The sequence below is a fragment of the Eleutherodactylus coqui genome, chromosome 1 (assembly GCF_035609145.1).
Source record: "Eleutherodactylus coqui strain aEleCoq1 chromosome 1, aEleCoq1.hap1, whole genome shotgun sequence".
NCBI lineage: Eukaryota > Metazoa > Chordata > Amphibia > Anura > Eleutherodactylidae > Eleutherodactylus > Eleutherodactylus coqui.
Window position 1 is genome coordinate 252,803,436 of NC_089837.1, and position 12,724 is coordinate 252,816,159.

Below are 12,724 nucleotides of genomic sequence, written 5' to 3' on the forward strand. Positions count from 1 at the left end.
AGAGTGCGTCTCTTGGCCAGAGTGCTGGGTGCTAGGTCTTGAAAGAGATGAATTTGGTTGTTTTCAAAGAGGATCTCAGATGTCTCCCTTGATTTTTGAAGGATGGCTGCCGTATCCACGTAACTCAGCAGTCCACAAATCACATCACGGGGGGAGCCGTTGGCACGTGAACGGAGGGCTCTGTGACTGCGTTCTATTACAACATTATCTGCTTTTTCTTTACCCATCTGGGATTGATAGATCTAAGGGCTTCGTTTGCTATGGATTCAGGGAGACCTCTCAGTCTAATACTCCTTCTCCTGCTCCTATTTTCCTGATCCTCTATCATCAAGAGGGCTTGATTTAGGTGTTCTTGTTGGTCTAGCAAATTTTTTTGGACTGCTTCGCTGTGTTGGGTTAGTTCATGGTATGAAGTTTAAAGGTCCTCGACTCTGCGTCCTATATGTTTTACCTCAGCTTTGATATCGGCAAGATCTTTAAGAACTGGTGAGAGCGACTGTGACAGAATCTTTTTGAGAAAGGAACGAGAGATCGGGCCTCGATCTTGGTCTTCGCCCTGGTCGGAGTTTATTGATGTGCATTCAGCATCCGAATCTGTTGCGTCATGATCCGGAGGGTTTCTACATAGTTTTGGTTTTTGTGCAGCTGGGGAGAAGTGTTTTTTTTTAAAAAATATTTATCCATCTCTGATTGGCTCTTGCTTCTTCTTGGTATGTCCTCAACGTCTCTGCCTTTATCCTTTCCAAGTTTACCCATCTTGTCTTGATCTATATTTTGAACTGTGTCGAGGTCTCTCTGTCTCGGCGGCAACTGCAGGGTATCTAGTTATACATGTTATTTGTTTCATAGAAACCCCTTGAGGAGGGCATAATGGCTCTTTTTTGTTTTAAATGTTGAAGTTGGGCCAGGGGAGGGCGGGGGGCCAACATGGCTGTAGGAGGAGAGGGTATTGTAGTGTAGTAGTTTGTCACTTTCCTATGGAGCCCCTCAGAGACTCCGAGGTGTTACTGTGCTGTGGACCCTCTTGCTCTCTCAGATGGCTTCCAACCCAGCCACCTCCAGCCCCAGCAAGTAGACTCTTCTGCAAGTCACAAGTAGAGGGGTAAAATCCCCGGGGCGGCCCCGGTGTTTATCAGCATCCGTCGGCCCCTGTAGATCTCCCTCGCCTTCTCCCCTCTGCCTCCACACCGGTCCTTAGTCTGATGGTGACCCTGTCGCCCCCCCCCCCCCCCCCGGATCACAGTTTGCTGGGTGTACCGCTCCTCTGACCGCTGTGTTATGCCGCTGTCGGGTTGTCTCCCCAACTTCCGGACGGACATAGTCCAGAAATTAAGCTCGGGGATGCGCCTTCCCGGGTAGGCCGCGATCCCTCACCTTCACTCAGAGGTCCGCGGGTGGTCTCTAATTGTTCCTCCTTGTGCTGTGGAGCCAGCGGTGATGTTTTTGCCCACAGGAAGCCCTTGTGGTAGCGAGGAAAACCTCCTAAAGTTCTCCTAGTGCAGGAGCACCAGAGAGGCCAACTAACAAATATAAATCTTTTGACTGGGTAAAAGATGTGTCTCTCTTTCTCCATAAAGTAAGATGGAGAACATACTTTACCATCAAGGGTCAGAATAGATGCGAGAAACTGGGCATTAGTCCCCAGGACCTGGAGACACTTGATCTTTTGGGAGAATTATCTCAGGAGAATGAGAGGATCCCAGGTCAGGGACCCTTTACTGACTAAAAAGCACCAGTATGCCTCTGTCTGATGATTGTCCTTATATAGACATTTTTGAGTCACTAGTAACGGAGGAACTGAAGAAACTCGCTAGTACAAGAAATTACCAAACCCAGAATCTTTCAAAAGAGGAGAAAAAAGCATTGGATCATTAAAGAAGGATCCTAGCATCATCATAAAACCATCTGACAAAAGGGGGAAACGTGGTGATTTTGGGACACAAGGATTATAAAGAGATGTGTCTCAAACTACTGAGGGACACCACGAATTATGGGATCTTACCCTCTGACCCCACAGACGCTTTCCTCTCGGACTTGAGATCCCTGGTACAGAAGGCACGAGATGAGAAAATCCTCTGAAAAACTGAACATGAATAAATTTGCCCGGCCCTACCTCAGACTGCGACTTTCTACACGCTCCCTAAGATCCACAAGGGCCTAACCCCGTTGAAGGGTAGGCCCATTGTATCAGGGGTAGATTCCCTTACACAAGGGGCCAGTGAATACATTGATATAATACTAAGACCATTTGTGGAGAGTCTGCCATCCTACATATGGGACACTACTAAACTCCTAAGATGATTGGAGAGTATCACAATCTCGGATGGCGCCCTATTGGCTAGCCTGGATGTAGAGGCTTTGTATAGTAATATCTCACACAAAGACGGGATTGAGACAAGGTTTTTTTCTGGACCAAAGGGGAATTCACATGAAACCCCACAACAACTTTGTTCTTGAGTTGCTCAAGTTCGTTCTGGAGCACAATTTCTTTCTGTTTGAGGGGCGATTTTTCCACCAGCGAACAGGGACCGCTATGGGGAGTCCCTGTGCCCCGACTTATGCGTGTCTCTTTTTGGGCTGGTGGGGGGATAAATATGTCTTCCAGGAACATAATGAAAAATAGACAAACCTAATCGAGTTATGGGTTAGGTTTATAGATGAGGTATTCATACTCTGGTCTGGTACTGTTACTGAATTTGGTGAATTTGTGGAGTCTCTGAACAGTAATTGTCTGGGGCTATTCCTTACATCTGAAATTCAACATGACAAGATTACCTTCTTGGATTTAAACATTTCCAAGACTGTTACGGGTACCCTGGAAACAACAATTCACTGGAAACCAACAGCAACTAACAGTCTCCTGCATTGGGAAAGTTATCACTCAGGTCCCCTACAAAAAGGAATTCCAAAGGCACAATATATCAGGGCGAGAAGAAACTACTCTGATGAAGGTGAATTCAAAATACAGGCAGAGGATATGACAAGAAGATTCAGGGATAGAGTATACCCTGATAACATACTTACTGAGGCACTTGAAGAGACCATAAACAAAGACAGAAGGGACTTGCTGGATGTCAAGTGAAAGCCAGAATCAAAAAACTTAGTGAGACTAATAGGCACATACGATGATCAGTCAAGAAATATGAACAAGATTTTACAGAAATATTGGTATATTCTACTCAAGGACAAGGATCTGGTGGAATGTCTAGGAAACAGGCCCTCTATTACATATCAAAGGGGGAGAAACCTGAGAGACTACCTTGTTCACAGTCACCTCGCTCCAGAAATACCAAGAGACACTTGGTTGACCTCAAAGAAAATCAAGGGTACATACCCTTGCTCTGATTGTAAGGCTTGTGAGTTTATAAGGAGGGGACCCACCTTTGCAAGCACGAACACCGGAAGAACATACGAAATTCGTGATTTTATTAATTACAAGACATCAGGAGTGGTTTACCTGGCAACTTGCCCATCCCCTTGGAATATGTGGGCAAGACAAAGCAACAGTTCAGGAGAAGGATATTGGCCCATGTGGGGAATGTACGGAGGGGTGAGCATACAAGTTTGGCGAATCATATGAAAGACCACCATGACAATGACCTGAGTGTCCTGAAATTTCAAGGCATTGAACTGATTAGGTACAACAGGAGAAGGGGAGATATTGATAGAAAACTATTACAGAAAGAATCCATGCTAAGGACTTGTTCACCTACTGGCCTGAGCAAGCAGATATCCTACACCTCTTTCATTTGAATTAATCATGGTTGACCAATATGGGATGATAACTACTGACTGAATTATCTCCCCGGCAACCAGAGGAGGTAGGTGTCTATCATCATCATGTGTGTGTTCTATTTTGTTTGGCGGGCAATAGTCAAAGAGCCATGGAGACTACTCTGTATTTTTCCTGGCTTCCCTGATTCAATGATACCTGCAACACTGATGAGGATGCCCCTTCCCCCCTCTCTTTGACAAAACACTGAGGAACATACTTTTTTGCTTCCAATTTAACTAACTGAAATTATCCCTCTTGGGTATCTCCCCCCTCCCCCCCACCCTGGAATAGAGCCAGAGACAAATCCAGTTGGAATACAGGATTTAATTACCCTATATTCAACCCCCCTATTGAACAAATGCCTTTAAAAATGCTTTACAGGGCTCTAGCAGGGAGGAGGGAGCTGTCCAGAGCTGATCCCTTCACTTATACGCTACTGCCTGCATCACGACAGCAGGGAGCTGTCCAGTGCTGAAGTGTCTCAGCTGAGACTGTTATTCAGCATATATCACGAGAGGACAGGGGAAAATGACTGAATCCCAACCTGGATTTGGGATTGGCTAGGATGAAAGAGGGAAGGAGGAGCTTTGCATGTATAAGCGCTGTCTTTATAAGACGCGCGACACTCACTATCGGGATGCCGCCAGTCATCACGGCCGCTCCCATCTACACTTTACAATTCATCCTGATGAAGCAGTGTATTTGTTAAAACACTGCAGAAACGCGTCGATGACATAGTTTAGTGATTTAATTTATCTTATTTCCAGATAGTCAGTCCTAGTGTAGTGTTAGTCGGCTGCCCGATACCATCTGTTGGGCTGCCGTACCAATGCCGATTTAGTTAATTCTTTACCACAGTGGTGCTGTGTGAGGTAATAGGGCTATTCCCTTAGGTATTTAGCCTCCCGGAGAGGTTTAGGTGTCACGTGGACCATAGGAAAGCTGTCAGCAACGTTCTAAAAGCACATGGGTAGTATTAACCCTTAGTGTGCTGGCTCAAAGCTGTTAATGGGCAGTAACCTTTTGCCTTTTGGTCTTTAGAAATATAAAGTAGGGGTTTGGATTGGGCCACATGTGTACTTATTGTAAGGGTTCATCAGTCACCATTTAACTCTTTCCTCTCTTTCTCTAGTCCACTAAATACCTAGTTTTAAAGAGAAAAACTAAGGAGGAAAGCAATTGACTAGTTTCTCGAGGAGCCAGCTCATTTCTTTAACACCGCTGACCTCCTCTTACTCATAATACATACGGCAACGATTAACCCCTTACCCACCGGACCTTGCAAACCTTAATCGTGCCTCCTATTATGTGCACTATTGGGGTTTCCTTCGGGATAGTGTTCCTTCTACCCTGAAAGTACTAGTCCCTGGTCCTTCAAAGTGGCCTTGACCTTCATTTAACCCTTTCCTCTCCAATTGCACCGTCCTGGGTTAGTGGTTTATTTTTAGCATCAGATATTAGCTAAGTTACCACAGAACACAAAAATAATAAAGTAAAACCCAAAGAGTGAACATTGTGTACCTAAAACCCCCCTCGAAGGAGTATGGATGGGGGACTTTGTTCAAACTTATAAGGTGCAGTTCTGTGTAATCACAACACTCACAATATTTTTCTTTTTCTGTCTATCTGGAATTTTTGATTTACCCTGGAGTCCCTAAACTAGGGGAGCTCCTTGAATTGGTTATTATAAAAAAAAAGGCTAAACCTTATCCGACCCAATGACCGTGTCTGATAAACGATGGAAGGTTATCGTCCCACACACTGTTTACACGTGAACTTGGGAGTTTGACACCGAATATCCGTTAAAAAATTGGGTAATTGGGAAACGGATTATCTGACCGTGGAGCCAAGGATTTTGTTTCTAACATCCCCAAAAGCTATCACTATCTTTATATATGTTTTGTTCTGTCCACCTTTGATTTTAAATTTTTTAAATAAAGTTAGTAATTTTTAATAGATTCTTCTTCAGTGATGCATTATCCACAGGGCCTAAGTGTATGTCCTGTTGCATTAATACCCCACTGCCAGGATGTACACTTACACCCTGTGACGGGAAGGGGTTAAATTATAAATGACTTACTGCTATGGAAAAGTGATATAGAAATAGACCCGGGGGTACTAGTTGACTGTAGACTTAACTGGAGCAATCAATGCCAATCAGCTGCTGCAAAGGCAAATACATTTTTGGGGTGCATTAAAAAAAGTTATAGGGGCGAAGGATGGGAACATTATTTCTCCACTATATAAGGCACTTGTCATGCCTCATATGGAATACTGTATATAGTTCTGGACAACAGTATCCAGGAAATACATTGCAGTTCTTGAGGGGGTTCAAAGACAGGCTACTAAATTAATAAATGGAATGGCAGGACTGGAATATCCAGAGAGGCTATCAAAATTGAGATTATTCACTCTGAAAAAAGGCAGCTAAGGAGCGACCAAATAACTATGCATAAATACATTAGGGAACAATACAAGGACCTAAGGATGTCTCCCATGATCTGTTTATACTCAGGACTGGGACGGTAACAAGAGGCCATCATCTTCGTCTAGAGGAAAGAAGGTTTCATCACCAACACAAAAGGGGGTTCTTTACTGTAGGAGTGAGACTGTGGAATTCTCTCCCTGAGGAAGTGGTGATGGCAAAATGAATGGAGGAGTTTAAGAGGGGACTAGATGTCTTTTTGGAGTGCTACGACATTGCAGGATATGGACATTAAATAACCAAAAGGGTTAGAAATCCGGGTCTTGGAATCAGGTAAGAACTCTAAAATGTTGATACAGGCATTATTCTGACTACCATTATGGAGTCGGGAAGGAATTTTTTCCACCAAATGGGGTAAATTGGCATCTGCCTCATTGGGTTTTTTTTGCCTTCCTCCTCAACAACAAGGGGTCGAAGGAGGCTGAACTGAATCGACATTTATCTTTTTATAACCTTGCATACTTTGTTACATGGGTCATTATGAACGTGGCAATACGTAAAGCAGCGCTGCATCAGCATAAAGCCCATTAGTGACCACTGTCAGAAAGCATAGGGGTGGCCACTAAGGAGTTAAGCAACTTTAAGCAAGTCTTATAAAGTAGTTTCTTGATGAGTTAAGTTTTTCCTAACATTAGATATCTGTGGCATATACTCAAAGTCTTCCATAAATATCTGATATGTTAGAATGTACCAAGGCCAACTGAATGCTAAACAGCAGAACTCAGCAGTCACCTTTCCTGGATACTATTCATGACTCCCAGTCATCAGGTACCCTCAGGATTTACAGTTAAGCTGTAAATCACAAGAAATATTGATATGAAGCATGTATCAATGCAGTAAAACATAAATTACTCTAGGAATTCACCATTAAATGACACGGGCAAAAGGCTAATGGTAATCAGATGATGATGAGGAAGATAATGATAACTATGATGAAAATGGCAGCAAAGAGTGAAGCAGTTGGCATGGAATTGAAATAACAAATAGAGAAATGCTGTCCCTATTTCTAGCACTCCTAACATCTTTCCCTAATACTATCCCTCAATATTAGGTGACATTTTCCTCATTTGTCACTGCTGGCATCCCTGAAACACTATCCCTGAGAAGAAGAAGAGGGCACTAGAGCCCAGACAAGAAGCAAACAAGCAATGCAAAGATATGAACCAAAGCAGTCAGTAAAAAACAAGAAATGATAAGACAAACCACACATGAGAAAAACAGCTTGGATGAGGGATAACCAAGGAACAAGACCCACTGACTGGACAAACCAGACTATTACCAGAACAATTAGAATTAAATCATGGAGTACTGAGTTTAAAAAAACACATTATCACAGCTATCAACTGCATCACACTGCTGAAAACATGAATACTTAATCCCTTGATGGCCTCTGTTGTACTTATCTGGTGGATATGTGCAGGAATTGTAAATGTCCATATGCAGTGGGTGTCAGCTGTCCTTGATAGGTGAAACCAAGCCGCAACAGGTGTGATTGGAGATAAATCTGATCATGATAGTTAACCATTTAAATATTGCTGTCAATTCTGACAGTAGCATTTAAATTTCTTGAATGGCCACCCCAAATGGTGCCATATTTATTTTTCTACTAAAACGTGCCCAAAGTACTAAAGTGTTGCTGTATATTGTATAAGCAGTCTGATGATCGCTACTTCAAGTCTCTTTATGGGACAAAAAAAAAGAAAGGTAAGTGAAATAAAGTTTTCTTAAATTATTAAATCACCTAGAAGCACAGTCTGGCTCTGGAGCGTCTTCTTCCCGGGTCCCGGAACTTGTGGGATAAAAAAAATCCCCGCCTCCTGGAAGCGCTGCCTCTGATTGGCTGAGTCACAGCCATTTAGGAACGAGTATCGGGCATCATTTGCCTGACATTCGTCCAGTGTAAATGGACCTTAATGAAACCTTGTGATTGGTCCAAGATGTCAAGACCCTTTCATGGGCGGTATTTCTGGTAGGCTTCATAAGGGAGGTATCTGGCATCCTTAGTACATGCATCTCCATCAATGCTGCCAGTTTACCATCAAAACTGGTGGCACTTTTTTATCTTTTATTTTCTTTGATTTATCATTTATATTCGATTGTTCCTGATGAAGCTCGTTCGAGAGGAAATGCATTTAGCAGGGCTTTAGCTGAGCTTAGAAAAGTTTAGCTTAGGGGAAGTTTTTTATGAGCTTCATTTAGTTCTAGCATTTATCCATCAGCTGAGTTTATAGCCTAGTCTGCTAGCACTCTCCAGCTGCTCTCTTCTACTTGTTACTTTTTCCACTTTAACTTCTGAGTTGAACATCAACAATCACTTAATATTTGCATTCCAAAATCATGTTAGTTTGCGTGGAGTTCTCTCAGAGGTTATTCTGCTATTAGGCATATTTTCTATGCATATATTTTCATAATCCCTGTTATTAGGCATTTTTTCCCTATAGAGGCTTATTGGATGCATATAGGTGGTTGGAGCTAACTATTATCATCCCCTTTGACACAGAAGGGGAGGGGTGGGGTGATTATAAGCCTATTTCTTATTTTACTGTATGCAGAATTGATTTTACTGATAAAACAACCCCTTAAATCAATTTATTAACCCTATGTTTGCCACATGCAAAGCAAACAAACCACTCCTACAATATCATATATATTATATATATATATACATATATATATATATATATATATATATATATATATATATATATACAGTAATGTGAAAATTAAAAAAGCAGATCATAAAATAAACGTGTTTTTTCCTGGGTCCTATTCTTTTTAACATGTTTGTAAGAGACATAGGAGAAGGTTTAATAGGTAAGGTCTGCCCGTTTGCCAATGACAAAAAAGTGTACAATGTGGTTGATACTTCAGGTGGTATCTTGAACATGGAGAACGATTTAGCTTTTCAGGATAAATGATCAAAACAATGGAAACTGCAGTTCAATGCTTAAAAATGTAAAATAATGCATATTGGCTGTTGTTTTGTTTTTTTTAAATTAAACTCTTTGTTTAACATTTTATAAAGACAGACAAATAAATATTGAACAGAAAAATTGTCACAATAAGAAAATCAGCAAATATGAGTAATATAAAATCAATGATTTTGAGCTGCTTTTATAAAACAAGTTATCAAAATGTATAGTAAGGATATAAAAATGTATAAACTAAATAAAAATACAGATAAATAACCTCAACTTCAATGGTTACAAACTAACTCCTATCCAGGATAGGCATAGGCACTGGTACAGGTCTTGTGTATTATGTGCAAGTTGTCAAAGTAACTTCTCTATACAAAAACAGAGTGTTATATAATCCAACCAGGAAAAAAATGGAGAGTGCATTCTGTTTAGTTGAAATACATTATTTATCAGTACCAAACAAAAAGACAAGACAGGGGAAACAAGAGATACAGATAAATAGACAGTTCTGCATTAATTGATGACACCTTATCATATGTTTGAAAATTTGTTCCACCAAGATCTCCCCAGCCTCAGAATTGTCAATTCCAGCTAATGACCCTATAGGATCAAATATATATCCTAAAGCCCGATTTACACGGGATGACTGTCAGGCAAGCGATGCCCGATACTGGTCCATACATGTACTGGCTCCCATGCTGCGGCACAGGAGCGAGTATCATTGGCACACAGCAGGGCGGCTGGAGGAGATTTCACTTCTCACTCTCCCCCGCCGCTCTCCATTCACTTTAACAACGTCCGTTCCATACTGAACACTTGCTGATTACATTGAATAATCATTGTTTAGAATTTTAAGCTGCATAAAATCCTAAATAATGATCGTTCACTATAAACACCAGCTGTTCAATACTGAATGGCTGCTGTGTTAAGTGAATGGAGAAGGGCGGGGGAGAGCAAGGAGAGAAATCTCCTCCAGCCACCCCTCTGCAAGTCACCAATACTCACTGTTGTGCAGCAGCATGGGAGAGAGTAAATGCAGGGACAAGTGTCGGGCATCTTTTGCTCGGCAGTCATCCCGTGTAAATAAATATAAAGAAAAAAGCCAAAAAAGGATCCAGCGCTCCAAAGCAGATCTCTTTAGCCCAGTAAATACAAGGCCCTTTAAACTTCAAAACATATGGATGCGTTTATTGAGAATATGTCCGACGCGTTTCGTCGCATAACAGCGACTTTTTCAAGTGACATATAAAACACATACTGACCTTATATACCATACATAAACCAATCTTACCTATGAGACACCTGCTGCCTTTTCACTGATCAATAGTCCGGACCGCCGTCCCATGACTTCCGGTAAGCGGAGACGTCCGTGGATGTCTTCCGGTTCATGTTAATCCTTCCGGATACATACCCCACGTTAATTAACTAGTGGTGTAGCGTATTGCTGTACTGATCACGTGACGTGATACAACTCGTGATTCACCAGCGTCATGACGTCATTACGCCCAGCGCAGGTCCTTCAAATCAATAATAGAAGGATGCGTTACCATAGTGATGGAACGCGAAATTCCCAAGCGCTTAGACGCCATGGCGCCCGGCGTAGGTCCTTCGAATCTACATGTGAAGGATGCGTTACCATAGTAATGGAACGCTCTCCTCCCGATTAGAACTACTGAAAAATTATATATACCGCTTAGGTTTGGCATATCGATAAGTGAATAATGCAACTAAATACATTTAAAAAAAAATTTTTTTTTTCTCATTACACAATCATTATTACCAATATTCATGACATATTGGCATTTTTTATGACATGGACATTACTCAGGAGGAGGAGAAGATCCAGTTAAAGCAACATCTTACATGTAGATCCACGAATGTAATATACTTACTGGAATGTCCATGTCATAAAAAATATGTTGGTAGAACCCTTAACGTGTTGAGAGCGAGGATTTCAAGGCATAAGAGCAACATTAAAAAGGGATTCATGCAACACAGTATTTCCAGGCATTTTAAAATCCACCACGATAGTGATCCATCCAGCCTGAAAGTTACCCCATTAGAGAGCATCTCCTTATGGTCCGTGAGTCATTTACGGATCAAGGAGATGTACTGGATATATAAATTAAACACGCTTATCCCACATGGCCTAAATGAGGTTTTGGAGAAATTTTAATGTGGATTTCCTTTTTTATCCAGGTGGTTTTGAGATCTCTATCTAGGTAGGCAGGTTTGTTAATATGACCATATGTATATGATATGTAAGAAAAATCTTTTAGTGTTTATACTCTTGGGACAATATATATTTATATGAATGGTATAATATTGTATATTATCATTATAAATAGGATTATTTATAGGTTTTAGACAATTTTAAATGAGGGTGTCACGTAAATTATAGTCAATAATGAAGTTTGCATGATACACACGTTTACATTCTAGATGAACGTTGTTATAATAATGCCAACATAGTTTTTTAACGGAATTTTTTAATGGAATTTTATATATGAATATTGGTAATAATGATTGTGTAATGAGAAAAAAAAATAAATTTTTTTTTAAATGTATTTAGTTGCATTATTCACTTATCGATATGCCAAACCTAAGCGGTATATATAATTTTTCAGTAGTTCTAATCGGGAGGAGAGCGTTCCATTACTATGGTAATGCATCCTTCACATGTAGATTTGAAGGACCTACGCCGGGCGCCATGGCGTCTAAGCGCTTGGGAATTTCGCGTTCCATCACTATGGTAACGCATCCTTCTATTATTGATTTGAAGGACCTGCGCTGGGCGTAATGACGTCATGACGCTGGTGAATCATGAGACGTATCACGTCACGTGATCAGTACAGCAATACGCTACACCACTAGTTAATTAACGTGGGGTATGTATCCGGACGGATTAACAAGAACCGGAAGACATCCACAGACGTCTCCGCTTACCGGAAGTCATGGGACGGCGGTCCCGACTATTGATCAGTGAATAAGCAGCAGGTGTCTCATAGGTAAGATTGGTTTATGTATGGTATATAAGGTCAGTATGTGTTTTATATGTCACTTGAAAAAGTCGCTGTTATGCGACGAAACGCGTCGGACATATTCTCAATAAAAGCATCCATATGTTTTGAAGTTTAAAGGGCCTTGTATTTACTGGGCTAAAGAGATCTGCTTTGGAGCGCTGGATCCTTTTTTGGCTTTTTTCTTTATATTCGTTTATACGGAGTCGCATCCCTATCCTAGGGGTGCGACAGATCCTTGCTGGCACTTTGCACCGTTTTCCTTGTTTTCCGGACTGGAGAGAGGAGTCTTAGAAAATTTGGATTGAAGTCTTCCAGGAATTGGAATTCAATATACAACGTTTACCGGGACTTGGAGGTGTTAGGTGGGGGGTCCCTCACGAGACCCACCCGCCTACGCCAGGTAAGTCCCATTTATTTATTGCAGTGGCATTTCATTACAGTGGGTTGAGCGCCGTCTCATATTATTTTCCATCCCGTGTAAATAGGGCTTAATTCCTCCAGATAGCCTTGAATGCTTCCATTT